Source organism: Ursus maritimus, unplaced genomic scaffold (assembly GCF_017311325.1).
Source record: "Ursus maritimus isolate PB19 unplaced genomic scaffold, ASM1731132v1 scaffold_20, whole genome shotgun sequence".
NCBI classification, from domain to species: Eukaryota; Metazoa; Chordata; class Mammalia; order Carnivora; family Ursidae; genus Ursus; species Ursus maritimus.
Genome location: NW_024424453.1, coordinates 44,824,863 through 44,848,324, shown reverse-complemented (window position 1 = coordinate 44,848,324; position 23,462 = coordinate 44,824,863).

The following is a 23,462-nucleotide window of genomic DNA, read 5'->3' as shown; positions in this document are numbered from 1 at the left end:
ATTTGTGAGGAATGAAGAAAATCACACTTGTGGAAGCCTCAAACTGACAGTGTGTGAGCTGAATCCTGCCCATAGGTATGGTTTGTTTGTCTTACAGAAAGCTTAACAATTTTTAAATTTGCTGATAACATTTAAAAATTAGACAATTCAGATTTTTCACTTTTAGTTTTTAAATCTGAACACTGCAGAACTTAGAACCAGCTGGAATCGAGTGTAGACTTAGACACATTCTTGCCGCTGCCCTTTTGTCTTCATCCACGTTGCCCAATAGATGTTTCCCTATTATAAAATATAGATATACATTTAATTGATTGCCCCGGTGACATTCTGTTAAAGAAAAATTTTTAGACAATGTGATCTCAAGCACAGATCAAAATTTAGACAAGGTGATCTCAAACGCAACAGGGAAGTAGTGAACATGCCAAAACAGGAGAGGAAAGAGATATGTACCCAGATGACAGAATGTTTATACAAGTCACTGGACAGTTAAACACAGATCCTGGGTTATTTCACAGACCTGGAAAACCACCATCTCTAGTACAATCGATGTGGATTACTTTTAAGAACATGTGTGATTTGAGCTATTCACAGACATGAATGAACATTCATCAGAAAAAAATAAGTAATCTTTGTCAGACATAATAAGTAAATTGATCTGTGGCTAGTAATTAGCAATAGCGAACAATGAGGATTTAGCCCTTATACAGCCAGGAAGCTTGTAGGCTCCAAACGGTGTTACATAAGCTCAGCCGACAAAAGCACAGGTTCCCGATTCTTCTCAACCAGCTATGAACATTTTTCCCACATCATGAATTAAATATGTGAGCACAGTTTGATTAATTCTCAGTTCAGATACAAATCTGTTTTTCAACATCTATCACCCCAGAGATCTATCTCTATTTCTATTTTTTCATATTTTCATTAAAGTATAAAATTATACAGAAAAGCGCACAGATAAGTGTACAACTCATTGACTTTTTACAAATGGCACACACCCACGCTCAAAACCCAGGCGCGTTGTCCTCCGAAGCTCTGGTACCTCTGTTTCCCCGCAGACCCTCCCTGCCCACCGCCTGCAAGGGCAACAGTTCTCGTGACTTTAAATCCTTTTAGTCGCTTTTGCTTGCTTTCGAGCTTCATCGAAATAGACATTTTAATGTTGCCTTTCTCTCACATATTGTATTTATTAGATTCAACCGTATTTTCAGGTATACCTGTAAGTCTTCTATTCACATTGCTGAGTAGTAGTTCCTAGGGCAAAAATGCCACAATGTATGCATTCTGCTGTTAATGGGTGTTTGGGTAGTTCCCAGTAGAAGAGCCATTATCAACAGTGTGTCTATGAATATTATTGAACATTGTTTTTGGTGCACACATGATACATAACTGCTCAGGGTCCCCGGTGATTCCTAACATCCACTCTTGAGAGATTTCCCATAAGCTTAGGGTTATGCAGAACACTTGGATCTAATCACAGGGGCCGTCTTCATTATCCTTTTTGAGATACAGGCTCCTTTGCATTTCAAGTGTTCTTCAGTTATGCTCCTGACTGTGTTCCTGCTCTTGTAACCCTCTGCCCTCCTGCAGCATCTTCGTTGTCTTCAGCTCTGCCATCTGAACTACTCTCTCCCACTCTTTGCTGGTTCTGATGCACTGATCACATTTCTCGGGTCCGGCTCACTCCTGCTTTGCCTGGTCTTTCTTTTGCCTTGTCTTTGTCTGTCCTGCTCTTATTTACCAACTTTGGCTAAAGCACTCCTATGCAGCCAATGATCTCCACACAGTTCTTTAGACTTTGGCGTGCTAAGAAAATGTGCCCCTTAAAATAACGAGGGAGATCGTAGAGCAGAGAAAGTAAGAGCACAGGCTCTGAAGCCAGACTTCCTAGGTGACAGTTCTGGTTGCCATTTATCAGCTGTGTAACAGTGGGTAAGTTTTCTCTGTGCTCAGTTTTCATAGCAGTGCAGTTAGAAAACTTCTATCCAACAATGCTTGTAATAAACTCCTCTTTTTTCTAAACTACTTTTATTCTTGGCCCTATCTGGTTGTTATATGTCAATAACTCTTGTTTGTTTTTTACTTACCTGTGCTGTGCTCGCCTCGTTTCTCTTCACGTCTCAATTGGCATTACCTTGCTTTACAATGACTCCTCCTGAGGTCTGTTAACCAGAACAGCATCTGTCTTGTGGATATTAACACACCAGGCCATGCAGGTCTCAATTAAGGTACGTTGGCTACATTCCTTTCCTGTTGCTGCAGTAAACAAATTGCCCCAAATGCAATGGCTTAAAACTACATAGATGTATTATCTTACAGTTCTGGAGGTGAGAAATTCAAAATAGTCTCACAGGCCCTAAAATCAAGGTGTCAGCATTCCTTCTGGAGTCTCTCGGAGAGAATCTGTTTCTTTGTCTTTTTAAGCTTCTAGAGGCATCCTGAGTTCCTTGGCTTGTGGCCCCCTCCTCCATCTTCAAAGCTGATCACCCCAACCTCTACTTCCGTTGTCACATCTCCTTTCTCTGATCTTAATCTTCTTGACTCCCTCTTAGAAGAACCCTGTGATTATTAAATAGGCCCATTCGGATAATCCAGGATAGTTTCCCTTCTTAACATCCTTCATTTAGTCACATCAGCAAAGCTCTTGCTGCCACACAGCCTAACACACTTATAGGTTTGGGACTCTAGGATGTGGACATCTTTGGGAGGCCTATTATTCAGTCTAGCACAATGGTCAAACCATTTATTTTAATTACCTAAGGAAGTCTTTGTTACTTTCTTTCTCTCAAGGCCATCTTACGTTCCCAGAAAATGATTTGCTTTCCAAAGGAAGGAAAAAACAAAAAACATGGTATTATTCCAGTGATTAGCGTGCTTGCTAGATATTAAAAATTAATGATCATTACACTCTGGCAGGTAAATATCAGGAGAATGTGGGTTATGCTCTAGGTCTGGCTGTACCTCCACTTGAATAACACCAGCTGATCCCCAGATGATATAGACATCCATCAATGAGCATGTAATTACATATGTAATAAATTCAGCATGTGGAAATTCATCTACAAAAGGGTTACGTCACAGTGGCACTGAGCCTTTATTCACTTAGCTCAAACAGATCCTCGGGGCTTAATGAGGCGGGCCTGCATCTTTTTGCTTTAACCTATTTACTATATATAGTCCTACCTCTTAGGAACCTTTGTTTTAGGAAATGTGACTACCCTGGAGACCCAGGATGAGATCATCTCCATGCATTTCCCATTTGTGGCGTCTATTCCTTTTTCTATTTTAGCGCATCTTTTGGCTGAGGCACCAAAAAAGAAAAATATTATTAACTCCTTTCTAAATTTATCTCTGCTTCATCTAAGTTGCTGCTTTATTCCTACCATTCAGTAAGGCTCCAGAAGATTCCTCAGTGCACTGATCTGACCGAGGCACTAGATGTATGGTTGGTGGCCTCCAGAGAATTTAGTATAGATAAAGTGTCTAACACATTAATTCAGTTCTTAAAACATGGACTGTGGACACAGAATAGACCTGTGGACTTTTTTTTTTTTTTTTCCCTGGGGGCCTATTTGTTGCCCAAAACAGAAAACTTTTCTCTGAATTAATGGAGACACATTTTCTTGATCTCAGGTTCTTACATAGGGAAGCCAATTGCATGGAGTAGGATGCGACATTGTGGATAATAACCTGGTTCTGAGTATGGGATTTGGACATGCTGTTGGGAGATAACAGCGGGAAATGGAATGTATTGGGAAACACGTGGGTCTCCGTCCTGATGGGGACTGCCATTCTGACCCATGACTGAGATACAACACAAGCCCAACCAGGTCATAGCAACACTTTGTTTAAGTCAAAAATGACTTTTTAAACTAACTCATGAAGGGAAACAACAAAATACCTCTTTCTTCCATTGGCCAACTCTTTTGCTTATCTACATGGGGAGAGCGACTAGAGATTGCAGCAATGACTAGGATAAATCAGTTGCAAAACTTGGTAATCAAACAGACTTTTTAAAATCATCAAATTTATAGATAACAGAGAATAGATTGGTGGCTGCCAGAGGGGGTATGGGGGCAGTGAAGGGAGTCAAAAGGTCTAAGCTTCCAGTTGTAAAACAAATGATGGGATGTAATAGACAGGGTGGTTACTTTGGTTAGTAAAACTACTATGTATATTTAAAAGCTACTAAGAGAGTAGATCTTAAAAGTTACCAACACAAGGAAAAAAAGTTCGTGACTATGTATAGTTATGGATATTAACCAGACTTACTGTGCTGATTATTTCACAGTATATGCAAATATTGAATTGTGTCATATACCTGAAATTAATGTCAATTACATTTTAATTTAAAATAATAACAAATGAGTTTAAAAATTTTTTATAAAGATTTTATTTATTTATTTGACAGAGATAGAGACAGCCAGCGAGAGAGGGAACACAAGCAGGGGGAGTGGGAGAGGAAGAAGCAGGCTCATAGCAGAGGAGCCTGATGTGGGGCTCGATCCCATCACGCCGGGATCACGCCCTGAGCCGAAGGCAGACGCTTAACTGCTGTGCCACCCAGGCGCCCCTAAAATTTTTTTTTTCTGATCTTTTCTATTCAAAATAATTGTTCTCAAGTTTGAGGTCTGGGCAGCACCATAATAAGAATAATATGGGATACTTCTTAAAAATGAAGATTCCCAGAGGTGCCTGGGTGGCTCAGTCATTAAGCGTCTGCCTTCAGCTCAGGGCATGATCCCAGGATCCTGGGATCAAGCCCCGCATCGGGCTCCTCTGCTGGGAGCCTGCTTCTTCCTCTCCCACTCCCCCTGCTTGTGTTCCCTCTTTCCCTCTCTTGCTGACTGTCTCTCTCTCTGTCTGTCAAATAAATAAATAAAATCTTCTAAAAAAATGAAGATTCTTGGCTCATGACACATCTATCCGTCTGGAGACAGGTTGTAGGAATCCTGAGGCAAATTGAAGTTTGAGACTTGCTGATTTAGGGGAAGGTGTATGATTGTAAAGGTAGAGAACTGAGTCTGAATTTTTTATTAAATGATGATTTCCTCATTTGTAGTTTCAATGAAATACTTGTGAAGCCCCTGTAACAAAGAGAATTGTTAAGTAACGGTATTGTTTCCACTTCAGATAAAATCTTAAATGGCCAACATTTGTGACAGCACCAAAAATTGTTTTCCCAGTTTGAAATGACCTCACTGACTATGAACACATCAAATCAATCTGCTTGTGTCTACTGAGCACGCATCTAGAGGAGGCGATACTAATGCGATTACCACTGTGGGAATTACAAAAAACGTACGATAATTTTAAAAGCCTTTATTATAATTCATTCTTGCTTATACGGCGCTGCCAATAATGCTAATAATGACATTAATAACGATATCTATTTGCCTATAGGATAATCATTTTTTATTTTTATCTTACTTCGTTCTTACAAACCTAGGAGGTAGATACTATCAACATCAACACTTAATGAAGAAATTAAATCTAAAGGATTGTAACTAAACTTGTAAATGTCGTATAACTGGCAATTCACGGAGCTGATATTTAAGTCCAAGTATGTCTGTCTCTGTGTTCTGCAATATTAACCAGGGCATTGTATTATTTCCAGACAAATTTCCAGTTTTGGGGTCCACATGAGACATGTACTAAGGCTCTACCCTTGGTTGAGGCAGCCTCAGGAACAGGAGTCTTGGGGGTCAAATAATGAGTACTGCCAGTAGCCTCAGGCCATGAGCTTGGGAACCTAGAACCACAAATTTGACAGTTATTAAGCCAAATCTATAGCTATGATTACATTGTAATCAATCAAGTTGAAAACTTGAGGTTAGGGCAAAAAAGTGGAGCAAAAAATGAGAACAGAAGTCAGGACGATACAAATAAAAATTAGAGAGGATGTGAGAGGTGGGAAGGTGATGGGAGCTCAGGGCTCAGATCAAAGACTGGTCTGTGAGCAACCATGGAAGAGAGTATAGAGGAATAGCACTAGGCTAAACCATGTGGCCCCCCAAACTGGATTTTTTATCTGGGCCCTTACTGATTCTCACTCTACTTGCTTGGGTGGGGAAAGGAAAAGAGTGGTATTTTGAAAACGCTGATTATTACTTTTAGAGTCAAATTTTATTTTCCTTCTTATTTAAAACTTCCTTCTTTTAGGATGATCCACAAAGCATTGGTGTCTGCAGTTTGGAGGGCTGTCTCTGTATACCTGACATTACAAACAAGCCAGTTTGGAGCATTTTATTAAGTATGGCAAAAAGGTAGAGAATCCATTCTTTTCTGGAAAACAAAGCCCAGTTCAATCAGGCAGTGTTTGAATAGTGAAGGCAATTAGCAAACTTGCCATTGCTCCCGTTACTAGCAAATGTGTTTGTTATTCAGGAGACTATGCAGAGATGAAATTTAAAGCAGCTTTGTGGCTTTTTTGAGGCAAACACAAAGCTGTTAGAAGGGATAGCTGTGTACCGTATGAGGTCAGTTTCAGGAGCTTGGTTAAAGGAACATCTTAGATCACTGGTGAGTGTCATCTGAAGTTGATCTTAAAAACAAGCAAACAAACAAACAAACAAATAAAAAAACAAAACACCTGAAATGAAGAGGGATAAAATGAACTTTTCCTGGCTTGTATAAATAGGGCAAAACAGACAAAAAGGATGTGATACCATAATGGCACATATCCACATGCGGAAAAACAAAGATGTATGGAGCAAACCCCACAGCCCATTCTAAATTACTTGCCACTTTCGTATAAAGATTTATGAATTTGTGTCTACCATCTTACATTCGTATTCAAACAGGGAGAAAATCCAGTAACAGATCAAAAGCAAAAACAACAATGTTGAACCTGAAAAGGGGACTTGACTTTGCTTTTTCCCCCTTCCCTACTTCACCCCAATGGTTTTGCATCTAATTCACTCTTGATTTAGATTTGACTCTAGAAAGCCTTCTGGACACTTTAAGCATTCATAGGTTCTTTCCACATGTGTAATTCATACAAATATGAATTCATGCTTGAGTTATACACCTGATATAATATATATAATATAATATTATTATATATTAGTATCTGTTGGGCTTATCTCCCACTCAACCATGATGGGGCAGGTGGCTCCCCCCCGTCCCCGGTTCTGTCTGTCCTCTCTTACCCTTTATAATACTCAGTATAGAACATGGAACATAGGAGCTGCTCCAGAAATATATGATGAATATTGGAATGAAACCAGATTATCTCCCTCTTTTATCATCTGAAGAAAATGAGATAAGAAGTCAGGTGCTTTATCTGAAGACAGTTGGAAAGACAGAATGGTTAGGACAAATAAAGGAACGTCTGTACACGTTTTTTAGAAAACAGTAAAAGGAAGACAACAAAAATCAAAGCTGTTAGTGCACTTAGCTCTCTCGCTCTCGCTCTTGTTCTCTCTCCTTCTCTTTTCTTAAATTGGTCTCCGCAGCCAGTGTGGAGCCCAACACATGGCTGGAACTCACCATTCTGAAATCAAGACCTGAGCTGAGATCAAGAGTTGGACCCGTAACTGACTGAGCCACCCAGGAGCCCCAACAATTAGCTTCTTTGAGCTTTTATTTCCCATGATACAAAACCAGTCAGCAGGCTCAATGGCATCCCACTGCCTCCACTTGTCGCTGCCACACACATTACCCTGGTTCTCGGAACATTCTCGAGGGAGGCTGTCTCCTTGCTGAGCCATTCCTCGACAAGAAGGGACAGAGAAAGAAACTGTCCACAGCTCGTTGGGCTGCTGATGTCTGGGACACGCATCCCCCTGCCATCCAGCGATGCTATTTTCCTCTCCTGGAGCTCTGGGGCTTAAAAATGTGCTCTATATTTCAGGCAGGTCGGCTTGAAATTATGTTTAAATATAACCACACTAATGTCTAAAAATAGCATTCATCTAAAGCTGGACAATATTGGAACAAGTGAAAAGAAGTAGAAACCTGAAAGTCAAGAACAAATAATGTCAGGGCACTGGGGTGGCTCAGTCGGTTACACGTCTGCCTTCTGCTCAGGTCATGATCCCAAGATCATGCTCCATCTGCCGCTCCCCCTGCTCGTGCTCTCCCTCACTCTTTAGTAAATAAATACAATCTCAAATAAATAAATAAAATATATTTTAAAAAAGAGCAAATACTGTCTTGGGACATCCAATTATAGAACTGATAGCTGTGCCTGGACTCTCCTGTTTGGCTGTGTCACTAGATCTAGGAATTTGTATTTGCATTTACATGGTTTTGAACCGATTTTCAGCTTTCTTCTCCCATTTTAGAATTTACCTCCAATGCATCGAATTGCTAGAAAACTTGGTCTCTCAGGAAAAAATTAAACTAACGACTTTGTGGCACAGTTTTTAAAACTGTCCACAAATTTTTTTGACTCTCCTCTCATTGAGAATCGGGCCCCGTGATCTCTCTCCTTCTCTCTGGCAGGCTGCGGCTGCCTCAGCCAATGGAGCAGGGTTTCTCGAACTCACCACTGTTGGCGCGTTGGGCCACAGATTCCTTGCTGTTGGGGGCTAACCTGTGCATTGTAGAATATTTAGAGGTACCCGGGGCTTGGGGCACTAGATGCTTCTAGTCCGAACCCCACCGTCCCCCAATTGTACAAACCAAAAGTAGATTCAGACATTGGAAAACTTTCTGTGGGGAGGAAAATTGCCCCTGGTTGAGAGCCACTGCGATAAAATATGGAGGAAATGAAGTTACAGGACTTTTACAGCTAGGTCACAAAAGGCCACTCAGCATTCTGGTTCTCTTGGGACCATTGTTCTGGGAGAACCCAATTGCTATGGAAATCCAGCTACCCCGACACTCCCATGCCTGGGGAGGTGATATTCTGGGTGGACCATCCCCGCTGAGCCCAGGTGACAGCCTCCCCTGAGTCTGAGCCAAATTCTCAACCCATAAAACCTGCGAAATAATTAAATTGTTGTTTTACCCCAGTAAGTGAGGGGTCGTGCGTTAACACAGCAATGGCACTCATGACAGAATTACTGGGAAATGAGAGAATATGTAGTCGACTGAAGAAACAAGTTTTACTTGCGTTACACGTGTAGTTTATCAAACGAGGAACAGATACACAAGTGCCCACAGGCATGGATTCTGCACACTCCGTTATCTGGGTGTGTACTTGTGGTATGCTGAGAAAATAAGAATTGGCATCTGAAACTTGTTCTAATCCTCTTTTTTTTTCCTCTCTCTCTCTCTCAAGAGAAAATATTTTAAAGATGTAAGAGTTAAAGAAAACATCTGGTTTATGGGAAAATTATAAGAACAGGCTCTTCCCTCCCCCACTTCCTACTACTCCCTCCGTGGAGCGTTAGCAGATTCTCAGACCTTAGCGACAAAGTCAATAACAACAGGCTAACATAATTACACTGTAGAGGGCAGATTGTGTCGGCTATTACTTTATTAAGAAAGAACAACATGTGTGAAAGAACAGCATCCTGCAAGGACGGAAGACTCGAGAGAATGCAGGAAAGAGGGCAAGGCAGTTCACAAATATGCTGAATTGAAGGAATTAGGATCACACCCTGAAATAGCAGGAAAACGAATGTTTGCTTTCTCTGGCTTATTATTTGCTTAGTGATACTTCAGCGTTTCTAAAAGATAAATGCCTTGGCTGTTCTATCAGTCTTTCTGCTTTATTTAATTTTACAAAGAGGAATGCTCAGATGTTAAAATATTTGTTCTCTTTTCACTTACGATTTGTTTCATTTTCTACTCAAAATGGAATGACCCTCCAAGGTAAGATTTGAAGCACAGAGATTACTTCGTGTTCATCTGGCACTGGTTCTGTGATAAGTTCTTGGCGTATTTTCATTATTTTACAAAACACCCCAGGGAGGTGTTTTGAAATGAAATGACTTGTCCCCTTTCACCTTACTTGCAAAGGTCAAGATAAAATATTTAGAACCTCAAACCTTCCATACTAGCCCATTTTTCCCTTCAGTTTTTTTTTGTTTTTTGTTTTTTTTTTTCAAAATGGAAGGAAAAGGGGCTTTCACGTTAGGAGGGGGCTGGTCATTTGCCTGTTTGCCCTGAAACTCCTTTCCTGGCTGTCCCCTGCTTGTACTGCGGGGGCTGCTCCTGCCACACCACCTTTCCAGGCTCCTCTGCCATCTGCTCCCCCTGATGCTCAGCCACCAGGAGACACCGGAGGAACTGAAGGGTGGGAGAGGGGAGAAGCAGCCCTCCCTGCATGGTTCCAGTCTCTCCAGGCAACTCTAGCCTTGGGTGGGGTTTCAAGCCAGCTGTGCTACAACATCTCCTCCTATTGTCCTTCCTGCCCCAGGGCTGGTAGCAGCTGATATGTCCAATATTAAATGTCATCTGTTGTACAACATGATGTAGGTTCTGTTTTTTCCTCTTTGGACCCTCATTAATATAGAGAGAATCTTGTTCCAAATGAAGCCCAGCTTGAGATTTAGATATTATATGGTATGTTTTCAAAGAACATTAAAAAAGCAAGAAAATCTTTGTATTATCTCTTTAGAGTTTGTTGATTGGCTTTACAATTTAGGTCAGCGTGTTTTTAGAGTAATATAATATAAAATTCTAGAGAAAGCCAAACTAATGTGTAGTGACAGAGAGCAGATTAGTGGTTGTCTTGACCCAGGGATGGGACAGATTAACTGTGAGGAGCATGCTGGGAACTTTTTCACATGATGGAGGTATTCTAAATCATGATTTTTGTGATGGCTACATAGGTGTATATATTTGTCAAAAGACACTGAGCCATTTTATTGCATGCAAATTACACTGGGATGAGGAGCAACCAACATTCCCCAAATCTTGTCTGCATCATTTATTTCTATGGTGTTTCTGTAATAATGATTCTTTCCTCCTTTCTCCATTTATTAATTTGAACACTACTGTGAGGAAGAACTATCTCTTCTCCTGTATTTCCTTACTTATTTCGTTATCTATCTATATCATTAGGGACTTGTGGATATTTGTTCATGGATTAAAATCCAGGTTTCTTCCTAAAATTTTGTTGCTAACATTTTTCCAGTTTATGCCATTAAGGCCCCTTCAGGTGGGCTCCTGTGTTCTTTTATCAAAACTCTCCCCAAGAGCCTTGAGCATCTTCTTAATTTCTGGCCCCACAAGATACTCCTGGTTTACTTTATTTGTCTTATGTATGTATGTATGTATTTATTTATTCTTGGTTCACTTTATATTTACAATGCTCCAGCCCTAGAATTAATCACTTCTTGAAGGAGCCCTGGTTTCTTTTATTTGAATATAGTGTTTAGAGCCAAGATCTGGGTGTTGGGTAGTCTCGTTATTATTGGGCTGTCATTGCCTGACCTTTAAGCAGAGCTAGTTACTGAATGTATGTACACTAATCCATATGTACATATATATTTTGTATCTGTTATCTTATGTGTGTCTACTAATCCATATGTACATATATACTTTGTCTCTATATAGACATATATTGAAAATCATGAGTTAATACCAAAAAAAAAAATATCATGAGTTAATACTGCTGTCTCTATCTACCATAGAGTTTATTTTAGGCCTCCCTTTTTCCTTATTTATAAATTCTTCTTGTAACATTAAGACACACTGGCTCATTAGCTATGATCTATTCACTTTTTTTTTTTGCTATAAACATAAAGTAATTTCAAAACTGCTGGACATTACCCTTGTTTAAAAACAAAAGCAAAAAATTAGTTACTAACTAGGTGATAATTTTTACGTATAGTTATTTTTGTCTTTAGCCTTAGAGTATCCAGTCAAGGCACAGGTTTCCAAAGCTACTTTGGGTAGGTCTTTTCTTCCCGTGCCCTCAGGTGTGGATGTTACTTATCTGTAATAGAGGCAGGTTCATTTGCTAGTGTTTGTATTCCATTTTGAGTTGCCCTCGTGTCCTGATTGCTTTTAATTATTTGTTTAATTTGGGGGTATGTGAAGGATGTATGAAACATTCTATGGTTCTAAGAGTCAGAGTTATATTCAGAGAAGTATCGCTCCTCCTTCAACCCCGATACCCTAGTCCCTCATCTCTTTATTCCCAACTTTTTCCCATAGACCCCTGTGGCTAACCATTTTCTTAGTCTCCAGTTTATCTTTCCAGAATTCCTCCTTCAGAAATGTAGCCAATAGAGAATCATTGTTAGACAAATGAGCAGATGGGGGTGTATGATCTTATAATCCTTTCTTATGTAAAGCATAACATCCTGGGACTCCTGGGTGGCTCAGTCAGTTGAGCGGCTGTCTTTGGCTCCGGTCATGATCCCCGTGTGCTGGGATGGAGTCCTGCATGGAGTTCCTTGCTCAGCGGGGAGCCTGTTTCTCCCTCTGCCTGCCGCTCCCCCTGCTTGTGTTCTCTCTCTCTGATAAATAAATAAATAAAATTAAAAAATAATAAAGTGTTACATACTGTAGACAATTTTTGAGGACTTAACATTTTTTCACTTAAAGCTGTGTCTTGGAAATCACTCCATGTTATTTCAAAGAGATTTTCCTCGTCTTTACATTTTTCACAGCTGCGTAGTGCTCTCCTATGTTATTATTATATCATCCCTGGTAATTCTTTATCGACCTTCCGCTGCTGTAAAACTTGTGTTGTTAGAACTGGCTATTTTTGTATTCCTATAAATATCCATAAACTTGGCACTAGGATTTCAGTGAAGTTGCTTGGAAACAGTTTGATCTTTTAGAGTCTTGCTTTCAAGTTTTGTTGGGCACTATTGGGGCAAGATCCATTGGCCATCTACCCCGCGCCCCATGAATCGGGAGGGTTTCCACTCCAGTGGGTGGGAACTGGTATGGTTTCTAGACCTGTGTGAGTGCTGGGAGCTATTACCTCTAATTCTTTCTGTGGCTCTTTCCTGGGCTCTGGTACTTTCCTCCCATTCATGCACTGAGCAGCGCTCTGTTACATACCCTGCAGAAATCCCACGTTCTCTCTGTATGCAGTTATCTCCTCTCCAGTAGGCTGTCTGGTAAATTCTGTCATCCATGGTCCTTCTGGAAGCTTAAGTCCACCTCCTCAACTCAGGGAGTCCTTTCCCTGGGGACGCCCTCCCCCACCCCTCCCTTCAGCACAGCCTGGAAACTGTCTCGTGACAGTAAGATGAAGCAATTGGATGACTCATCTCACTTGTTTTCTGTCTCTCAGGAATCACCGGCCTTCTTTATCTGATGTCTAGTGTCTTGAAAACGTTTGTTTCATGTATTTTGTCCTTTTTAAAAAACTGTTTTAGGGAGAAGGGTACATCTGGTCCCTGTTATTCCATCTTGACTAAAAGTGGATGTCTTTGCTGTTGTAAACAAAATTGTTTTATTTTTCAATTTCAATTTCCAGTTGTTCATTGCTAATATATAAAAATCCAGCAGATTTTTGTGAGTTGGTTTTTTATTTTGCAAAATAGCCAAACTCATTAGTTATCATAGCTTTTTTTTTTTTTTTTTTTGTAGATTATATTAGGGCTTTTTCTACAGACCATCATGTTGTGAGTAGATAAAGACAGCTTTGCTTTGTCTTTTTATTTATTTTTCTTGCCTTATCTATGATCTCTAGCACAATGATGAATAGAAATGGTGAGAGTGGATATCCTTGCCTTGTTCCTGATCTTAAGAAGAAAGCATTCAACAATTTCACCTTCAAGGATGATCTTATCTGTAGTTTGTTTTCTTAGATTTTCTTTATCGGGTTGAGCTTTTAATTATAGCTTTCTCTGAGTTTTTATCATGAATGGGAGATGAATTTTGTTAAATACTTCTTATTCATCTTTTAAGATAATCATGAGTTTTCTTTCTTTTTCTCTTAATTTGATGATTTACACTAATTGAAAGTTTCATAAAAGCTTTATTGAGATATAATTCACATACTATTAAAGTTCATCATTTTCAAGTATACGATTCAGTGATTTTTAATATATTAATTAGGTTTTGCAACCATTACTGATATCTAATTTCAGAACATTTTCCATTAATTGATTTTTAAATGTTAATCCAATTTTGTATTCCTGAGAAAAATTCACTTGGTCATGATGCATTATTCTATCTATAAATGGATTCAATTTGCTAATATCTTCTTAGGGATATTTGAGTTTATGTTCATGAGGAATATTAGTCTGTGGCTTTCTTTTCTTTATTGTCTTTCCTGGATATGGTATCTGAGTTATGCTGGCCTTGTAGAATGAGTTTAGGTATGTTTTTTCCTCCTTTATTTTCTGGAAGAGTTTGGGGGAAGTCATATAATTTTCTTTTCTCTTAACACTTTGATAGAATTCACCAGTGAAGTGAGTCACCAGAGCCTGGAATTTCTTTGTGGGAACATTTTAATTACAAATTCTATTTTTTAATAGCCATCAAGCTATTCATATATCCTATTTTTTCTTGTGTCGGTTGTGATAATTTGTACGTTTGGAGGAATTTGTATTTTTTCTTCTAGGTTGTCAGATTCATTTTCATTAAATAATTCCCAATAGCTTTAGTTATCTAATACTCTGTAAAAATGTCTTCAAACATAGTGGCTTAAAGCAGCAATGATATATTTTTTATACCTCTGATGGTGTCTGCCATCCAAGAATTCAGGAGTGGCTTGACTGGTTCTGGTCCAGAGTTGTTGATCAGGTTGCAGTTTGAAGTCCCTGATGCTGCAGTTATCTGATGGAGCGACAGGGGTCAGAGGACCTGTTTCCACCATAGCCCACCCACATGGCCGGCAAGTCGATGCTAGCCTTTGGTGGGGAGGGCAGGGGGTTCAGTCTTCCCAACATGATAGATGGCTTTGCTTAGCGAGGTTTAAGAGACTAAGATGGAAACTTCGATGTCTTTCTGACCTAACCTTAGAGGTCAAATACTGTTACTTCCACAGTCTGCTATTTGTCACATAGTTGAGCCAGGATTGAATATTTTGTTCGTTCTTTCTTTCTTTCTTTCTTTCTTTCTTTCTTTCTTTCTCTCTCTTTCTTTTTTTCTTTCATGTAGGCTCCACACCCAGCATGGAGCCCAATATGGGGCTTGAACTCACAACCCTGGGACTGAGACCCGAGCTGAGATCAAGAGTCATACCCATGCTTAACTGATGGAGCCACCCAAACGCCCCTTGTTTTCTTTTTAAAAAGAGTGTTAGACTTTATTCTCAAAGGCAGTTAAGTTACTTTAGAATCAGCTTGATCCTTCTGAAGCTGTTTTCAAGTTTTTTAACGTTCCTATAGTGAGTCTAAAGTTGTGGGCCACATGTAGCTATTAGCCACATGTGGCTATTTAAATTTGTTAGTTAATGCTAAAGACAATGAAAAGTTAATTTCCTTAGTCATACTAGCCACATGTGGAGTACTCAGAAGCCACATGTGTCTTGTGGCAAGTGTCTTGTGCAACACAAATGCAACCCATTTCCATAAATGTAACATGTTCTATAGGACAGAGCTGGCCTCAAATAGCTTTTACTCTGGTACTGGTTTAGTCCTATTTCTATACTCTTTACTCTTCTTGGGTATCTACCAAATACCCTGGCATTCACTGAGGACTCTGCCCACTGGCTTACCAGAATGCAAACTTCTGCCAGCTCCATGAGATCTCTGGAAAAAGATCAGTTTGCAGACCTCCAATCATTTTTCCCAGCCTCACGGATTTTCATCCTACATTATGTGGGCTCAGAATTCAGCAACACACGCAAGACCCTAATGTTGATCTCTGGAGCTATTTCTCTGCATAGCTTCCTCCTTTCTGTTCTGTTCCACAGATTTCAGCAGCCCCAGCCTCCCTGGACTCTGATCTGTTTCCTTAGCTCAGTTCAAATGCCACGACAGACTTGGTTTCCCTTCCTGCACTGTGGTCTGGAAAAAGCTTTGAGGCAGAAAGTGGGGATGACTCTAGGGCTCCCTTCATTAGTTTCCTTATCTCAAGGATCATGTCCTGCTTTGTCCTGTGGCCTAATGTTTAAAAGATGATTACATGTATTTTTTCCAGTTATCTAGTTTTTATGGTGCTCAGTCTAGTCTTACTTATTCCATAATGGCCAGCAGGAAATTTATCCCCTTCCCTTTGAAGATCACAGTAAAATTTTATATATATATATATATATATATATATATACTTATACACACACACATACATACACATACATACATATACATAGATACATTTACTCTATTAGTAGATTTTTGGCATTTGACATAATCGCATTTAATTTACTTCTCAACCCTCATTATCGTTACTATATAAAAACACTGCTATATAAAAATAACTATTTTATGATAATTGTCTTGGTTTTATTGGGCTAGAGGTGTTTTGTTTTGAAAACTTTTTCATGTATGATTTTTTTGTTTGTTTATTTAAGTTCTTGATTTTGTAACATGTCAACTGTGCCACAACTCAATAAATACCAAGTCAGTGAGGGGCGCCTGGGTGGCTCAGTCAGTTAAGTGGCAGTCTTCAGCTCAGGTCATAATCTCAGGGTTCTGGGATGAAGCCCTGAGCCAGGCTCCCTGCTCAGTGGGGAGCCTGCTTCTCCCTGTCCCTCGGCTGCTCCCCTGTTTGTACTCGTGCTCAAATAAATAAATGAATGAATGAAATCTTTAAAAAAAACCCAAAGTCAGTGAAATATTTCACCCTTATCTGTTCTTCCATTCACTCAGTTACCAACCCCAAAACAGGTAACCCCTCTTCTCAGTTAGTTGTATATCTTCCCAGAGTTACTGTATGCTTATTCAAAGCAATAAAAATTAGGGCCTTATTTTTCTTTTTTGAATAGAATATCTTAAAGATCTTTCTGTATCAGACAATAATATAGAATGATAGGCAGAAGCATTAAAATGTTTCTAGAAAAGCTGCTTCTCAGTAATTTTTCTCCTAAGTTTTCAAGTAATCCCTCAAAGGGGAAAAATGGAATTTTAAAATTTGAAAGATTGTGATAAATTTAGAAAATAATTATAGCATGTTTTAAACCCAAAAGACCATGACAAATTTGACAAATAGTATGGCTTTTCCATTCCTCATATGTATGTCCTGATCAAAATGGCGGTGCTTCTGAATCCTAAGAACAGTCAGTAACCAAACCAGTAATAGGCACAATTCATGTGTTAGAAACTATTTACTCTACTTTGTTCCAGATATTATTTCAGGTAACAATGCCACACAAAGTCGTGAGTTAAAAATGGATAATAGAAAAAGAATGGGCAAAAGAAGAGACAAAGAACATAAAATTGAGGTTAAGATATGGGCAGGGATAAGACGAAAAATGTACCTTTGAGTCATAAATCTGGCTTTGCATCTTCTGAAAACCGTATTTAAACATTTTTAAGCTCTTTAAGATACAAACTGACTAATTGCCCATGGAAAGTAGAGCTGATTTGGCACAAAGCTCTGACAGGGACTTCTCCTCAGGGTGCTTCATAAAGAAGACCCCAGGAGGCAACGACCAACTTCTTCGTCAACAGATCTCATAAATCCACTTCCGTGGCCTTGGCAGGCACGGCTGGCTAATGGCCATACTGTGTTTCACCATTAGCCTGTGGAGGTGACTTGAGGTGACTTTTTTTCTTTCTGCTGAGTGCTGACCAGGCAAAAATCCATCTAACAAAGCTGATCTATAGATGGTGACTTTATAAAAACAGAACACATGTGGAATGTTAGAGATCCTCCGGTCAGCAAGAGCAGGGCTCTAAAAGAGAGGATGAGAATCGATGATGTTTAGAAACAACAAATGGGACCCCTTTGCAGGGGGTTAGCATACTTCAAATCAGTCTGAACTACTTCCTCTAACACGGGAATAGACTTTGGAGAAGTATAAGATGAGGTGATGAAGAAAATTCGCTGTGTTTAGGGTACATGACTGGCAGAGTAGCTTAACTAGGGTGGTTAAACTCCATACCCACACTGCGCTTTCATGACTTCCCTCTAAGTGTAGAGGCCTCACTGACACACCAGAGGCAAAGAGGCTCATTCTTCGATGGATGCCATCCAGAGACTAGACTATGAATAAAATGATGAAAGTGGGTCTTCGTGTAGATTTCAAGTTTGAAAGAGGAATTCGATATAATTAAGTGTTAGAGTGAAGTAGAAAATTTCTTTAAGACTAGAAGAGGTAAATCAGCTGTGGCATATTCATACAATGGCATACAGCTGCAGACCGTAACGTGGGTGAATCTTGCAACACCATGTTGTGACAAAGAAAGAAGCCAGACATGGAAGAATACAGATTTTTAAATGCTATTTATATGGAGTTCAACACTAAGTAAAACTTGACAAGAGTATTAGAAGTGAGGATCATGAGTAACTTTGGGGAGAGGAGTGGGTGTTTTGCCTGATAAAAGATAAGCGATATTTCTGGGGGTGTCAGTCATAGTCTCTTTCTCCATCTGAGTGGTGGCAACATGGGTGTTTGCTCTGAGAACTTCATCGTATGATTCATTGAACTTCACAATTATGTTCTGTGTACTTTTTTGTATATGTGTTTTATTAAAAAACTAGCATGAAAACTTTAATTTGAAATTTTAAATAGTGAAAAATATTCTGAAACTCAGATTTTAACCTCAAACTTTTTTTTTTCAACTCAAAGTGTATGCAATTATACTATAGACAATGGAAAACAATGTTAACTATTCAACTGGAACTTTGGAGATCATTGTACAAACACCCTCTTTGCCTAATATGTGTGTGTGTGTGAGAGAGAGAAAGAGAGAGAGAGAGAGAATAGAATGACAACTATAGTTTCCAGTTATTAGGGAATAATTTCAGGTTAATTGTGTAACTTTATGTATTTTTTTGAGTTGTAATGGGGAACCAAATGTATTTCTGAGAGTAAAACAGTTAAGAGATTTATTTGGGACTCTTTGTGAATGAAGGGGTTTTAGTTTGTGTTTACTGCTAGATCTCCAGTACTCAGAACAATGTCTAGGACGCAATAGGTGCCAGATAAATAGCTGTTGAGAAAGAGTAAATGTATATTCGAATAGTTTGCTCTCTGAGGAGAAGATGGTGATCCTACTAGGGTGTGACCAACACTCTTACTTCACGTCTATTAAATGCAGTGTCGCAATTGTAAATAAGTCTTAGCCTACTGGACATTTTTGTCATTCTTGTTGCCTTGGGAACAGAGATGAGGCAGAAAAAACAACACAGCCAAAGGCAAGGGTGTGGAACAGTCTGGCTCTGTGTGGGGAAGAGTGAGTAAGGAGTTCCTTTTGGCTGAAGGGCAGGGGTGGGGGGCAGGGAGGGAGTTAATGAGGGAAGATGGTAGAAATCATAAAGTTAGGATAAGACGAATGCGTGGCATTAAACATCAATGAGGCTAGAGCTTTCGTTTGAGCTCACACATGCCTGCATGTCATAGTTCCAGTTTCGAAGGCCACAGCGAGGGCCACTGAAATGAAATGGCCCCATGGTAGTGTCTGTACAATTTTCCCCAAACCTGCAAAGTTTTCTCTAAAATGTCTCTGGGTGTTTAGAGAGCATCAAGACATCTGGGGAAAAAAGGATCTGATTGCGGTTGTATGGTAGTAAATCCCTGAAAGTACGATTGATTAAATCTTTCATTCATTCAAAATGAATTTCCTGTTCACTGGGTAAATGTCTGAAGGTTACAGGCATCTTGGAGACTTAACCTTAGCCTGGTCATGGCTCCAAACTGCAAGACTTTTGAGTCAGCCTGGCAGGGTTCTGACTGGTTTGGCCAGTCTTCTCCACGTGTCTTAACAACTATCAAAAATAACACATACCTGCGGGGTGTCTCCTGGAATGCCTTGATTCTATGCATAATAAAATGAATCATATACACTTAAGTAAAAGATTTTAAAAATGTAAAGCAAGCAGCAAAAGCCCACGTGCTTCTGCTTCCATTGAGCAGTGCTGAATGCGCAATTGCACGTTGAACAATAGGTATTCATAAATCAGCCAGAATGCTCATGAGAAAACAGTCCTCTAATTAAATAAAAGGAGAATCAGTGTTTCTTGTTGCAGGGATTGTTGGTGGGATTAAAGGAATGTTCTAGAGCCCAGCACACAGAATGAGAGACCTGGCTGCCTTCCTCCGAGTTCTGCAGCCACCCCCCCCTGCTGAGATGCCCCAAGCCCTGAGACCAACTTGGTTTCACAAAGCAGGAGGATTAAGACAGATCTTGACCATCACTCCCCCTTTGGCATGGTTTTCATCATCTGGGCCATTGTGTTGCACAGTCTGAGCACTATACAAAAGTGCTGGGCAGGGGTGGAGGTTTGGGGCAAGAGTTGAGTCCATAGGCTGGTGCCAATCCTTGTGCCTTGGGGCAGGGATGTCTGCCAAAGGAGTACCTTGCTCTAATTCACTTAAGGATGCACTGTGAAGCCAAGCGGACCTGCCCATCTTTCATACTTACCGTCCTCTGGGGTTAGGGACCCTACTGCTCTACCCCAGGCCCAGTGTCACAGCTTCTGGTATCCAGAGCGAGACCTTCCGAGGCGGTGACCTATGCTCCCTTGAAGGATGAGCTCAGCACCCATCATTGACTATCTCCTGCCTCAACAACCTCTTTCTCCCTCTCTTGGAACCTATCATCCTGTGAGGGTTCTGCCTCCTCTAAGGGTGCCCGGACACATTTCCTTCCAGTTGATTCTGTGCACTGACCCTGATGAGGCTGAATGATGGATTTCATATAGATACAAGGGAGTGCCAAAATGCAAACATTTAACACAAAATCCCAACTATGAGAGGTCAACATAGAAAGAGAAAATGAGGAAAACAGCTTATTTTTCCCTTGCCATTCCACCGAATAAGTGTAAGACCCAGGGTAAGCACACATCCCATAGTGTGAACATATTGTTGTATTAATTATGATTCTGCTTTTAAAAATAATATACATATTTATATATAACCCAGCCCCTAAATACAAGCCAATTGTCTACTCTGGCATTCAACTAAAGGAAAAATGATTTTTTTTTTCCAGGGCTGGGGAAAAAAGATTTGGAGATGGAGTACATCTGTTAAATGTATACAATACTAGAAGCTATGACAAGTCGTGGGTATTTTCTACTGTTATTTTGACTACACATGATTTTTGTCTTATTGTTTAGAGCCTACCCCTTGTTATAAAATATGTATCTGTTATAAATATTTTTAGGTCTTTACTTACATATTCTCCCAAAGGTTCACATGAAGGCCTTGCCCCTAACACTCATGGCATGATGTGGGAAAGAATGGTGCTTCTTCCATTCTCCTCTCAGGGTCCTCCTGTTCCCAGAGGTTTGTGTAATAAAGCTTAACTCAGCAGGATGCAGAATGTGTGTAGAATCCTTATAAGACACCAGGAAATGTTTTCTTCAAAATGCTTTCTTCAGGCTCAAGATCGTGGCCTTCTCCAAAATTCTGCATCTGGGATGGGGCAGAAGCCTGGTGAGCTGGGACTGCAGGAAAGCACAGAGGGGCAGGTAAGACAGAGATGCAGAAAGACAAGAGTTGAGTCTAGCGCACGAGCCATGCACAATGGTCAACTGAAAGAACAATCTAGCTTAGCCTAATTTATTCTGGACTCACATAAAAGACCAGTCATAGAAGATTAGAGTTGGATTAAGTTCAATAAATTAAATTAACAATAAGTTAAATTTTTATGCTCTTGTAGCTTTCAAAAGTTCACGGACACCTAGCTTTGTCCTGCCTTGTCATTTTAGAAACAAGGACACTGAAGCCCAAGGCGGCCAAAACTTGTCCAGTTACACACAGGACACCAATGCGCAACTGAAGGCAAAGACTTTGTTTCCTAGGAAGATTTCGTTTTTACATTTCTACATGGAAACTTCTGTTTACATTTCTTCAATATCATCAAGGGTTCTCTGTTACCACCATTTTTTTTTAAAGATTTTATTTATTTATTCGACAGAGATAGAGACAGCCAGCGAGAGAGGGAACACAAGCAGGGGGAGTGGGAGAGGAAGAAGCAGGCTCATAGCAGAGGAGCCTGCTGTGGGGCTCGATCCCAGAACGCCGGGATCACGCCCTGAGCTGAAGGCAGACGCTTAACCGCTGTGCCACCCAGGTGCCCCTGTTACCACCATTTTTTTCAGACACTTTTTATTTTTAATTTTTTAGAGCAGTTTCAGGTTCTCAGCATAATGGAGAGGAAAGTGCAGAGATTTTCCCATGTACTCCCAACCCCCACACATGCTCAACCTCCTCCACTCTCCCCTCCTAGTGGTACATCTGTTGTAATTGATGACCTTACACTGACATGTCATTGTCACCCAAAATCCAAAATTTATGTGAAGATCACTCTTGGTGTTGTACATCCTATGAGTTTGGACAAACATATAATAGCATCTATCCACACCATCACACTCTCCTGCAGATATTTTTCACTCCCCTGAAACTCCTCTGTGCTCTGCCTTTTCATCCCCCCTCCTCCCTAACCCCTGGCAACCACTGATCTTTTTACTGTCTCCATAGTTTTGCCTTTTCCAGAATGTCATGACCATAACTTTTTTAAGATTACGAAATAACAAGATAAACTGCTTTCAGTGCATTCAAGTGACAGCATTCTTACTCTAGTTCAGCCAGAAATACAGCTTTCCTGAAAGTTCAGGGCAGAACTGTATAAATAAGGATGTCCATGTAATGGCCAAAAATGGTGGAAAGTAATCGAAGAGCATGTATGTGTGTTCTTCTACCCCATGCTGGCTCATGTTGAACCACTTTTAAAAACTTGTTTCTTGGGGCGCCTGGGTGGCACAGAGATTAAGCGTCTGCCTTTGGCTCAGGGCATGATCCCGGCATTATGGGATCGAGCCCCCCATCAGGCTCCTCCGCTATGAGCCTGCTTCTTCCTCTCCCACTCCCCCTGCTTGTGTTCCCTCTCTCGCTGGTTGTCTCTCTCTCTGTCAAATAAATAAATAAAATCTTTAAAAAAAACAAAACTTGTTTCTTAGAAGTCAGTATTGCGAACATTGTATCATGCCCAGAGCGTGGTCAGGTGACTGTTCCAAAGAGATCCCTCCCTGTGCCTACTCGGTGCTGTCTGAAAAGAAGCAGCTCAGCGCTCCCAAAGCACATAATAAATCAAGCCCAGCTTCACCTCCCAAGGTCCTCGAAGACTCCCAAGGAAAATCCACATTCAAACAAATCTGAAGAATGCTTGGTTATCCTAAACTAGGCCAGCGTCTGAGAGACCGACCATGCAGTGGAGGCCTCCTGGAGCCCAGGCCTGCTGAAGCTTGGCTTGGGGGCGCATGTCCTGGGAGAGGCTTGCATGACTCCAGCCACTCATGCTCTCCAGCTGCCACGAAAGGTCAGGCTCGTCTTGGGAAGGGGAGCCAAGAATAGTTAGATGCTGTTCCACTGGGAGCCCAGGTCCCCAGAGAGGGCTATTCTGGGAGCAAAGGCATAGTTTACGGCATCCAGGTCATGGGGGCTGGAGTGTCGGTTGATCCTCTCCCAAGTGCCAGGGCAGACGCTGTGTCCTGTTTGTGTAAGTATCCTTAGCATTGCACCTAGCTCCTAGAACATCATAGGCTCTTAG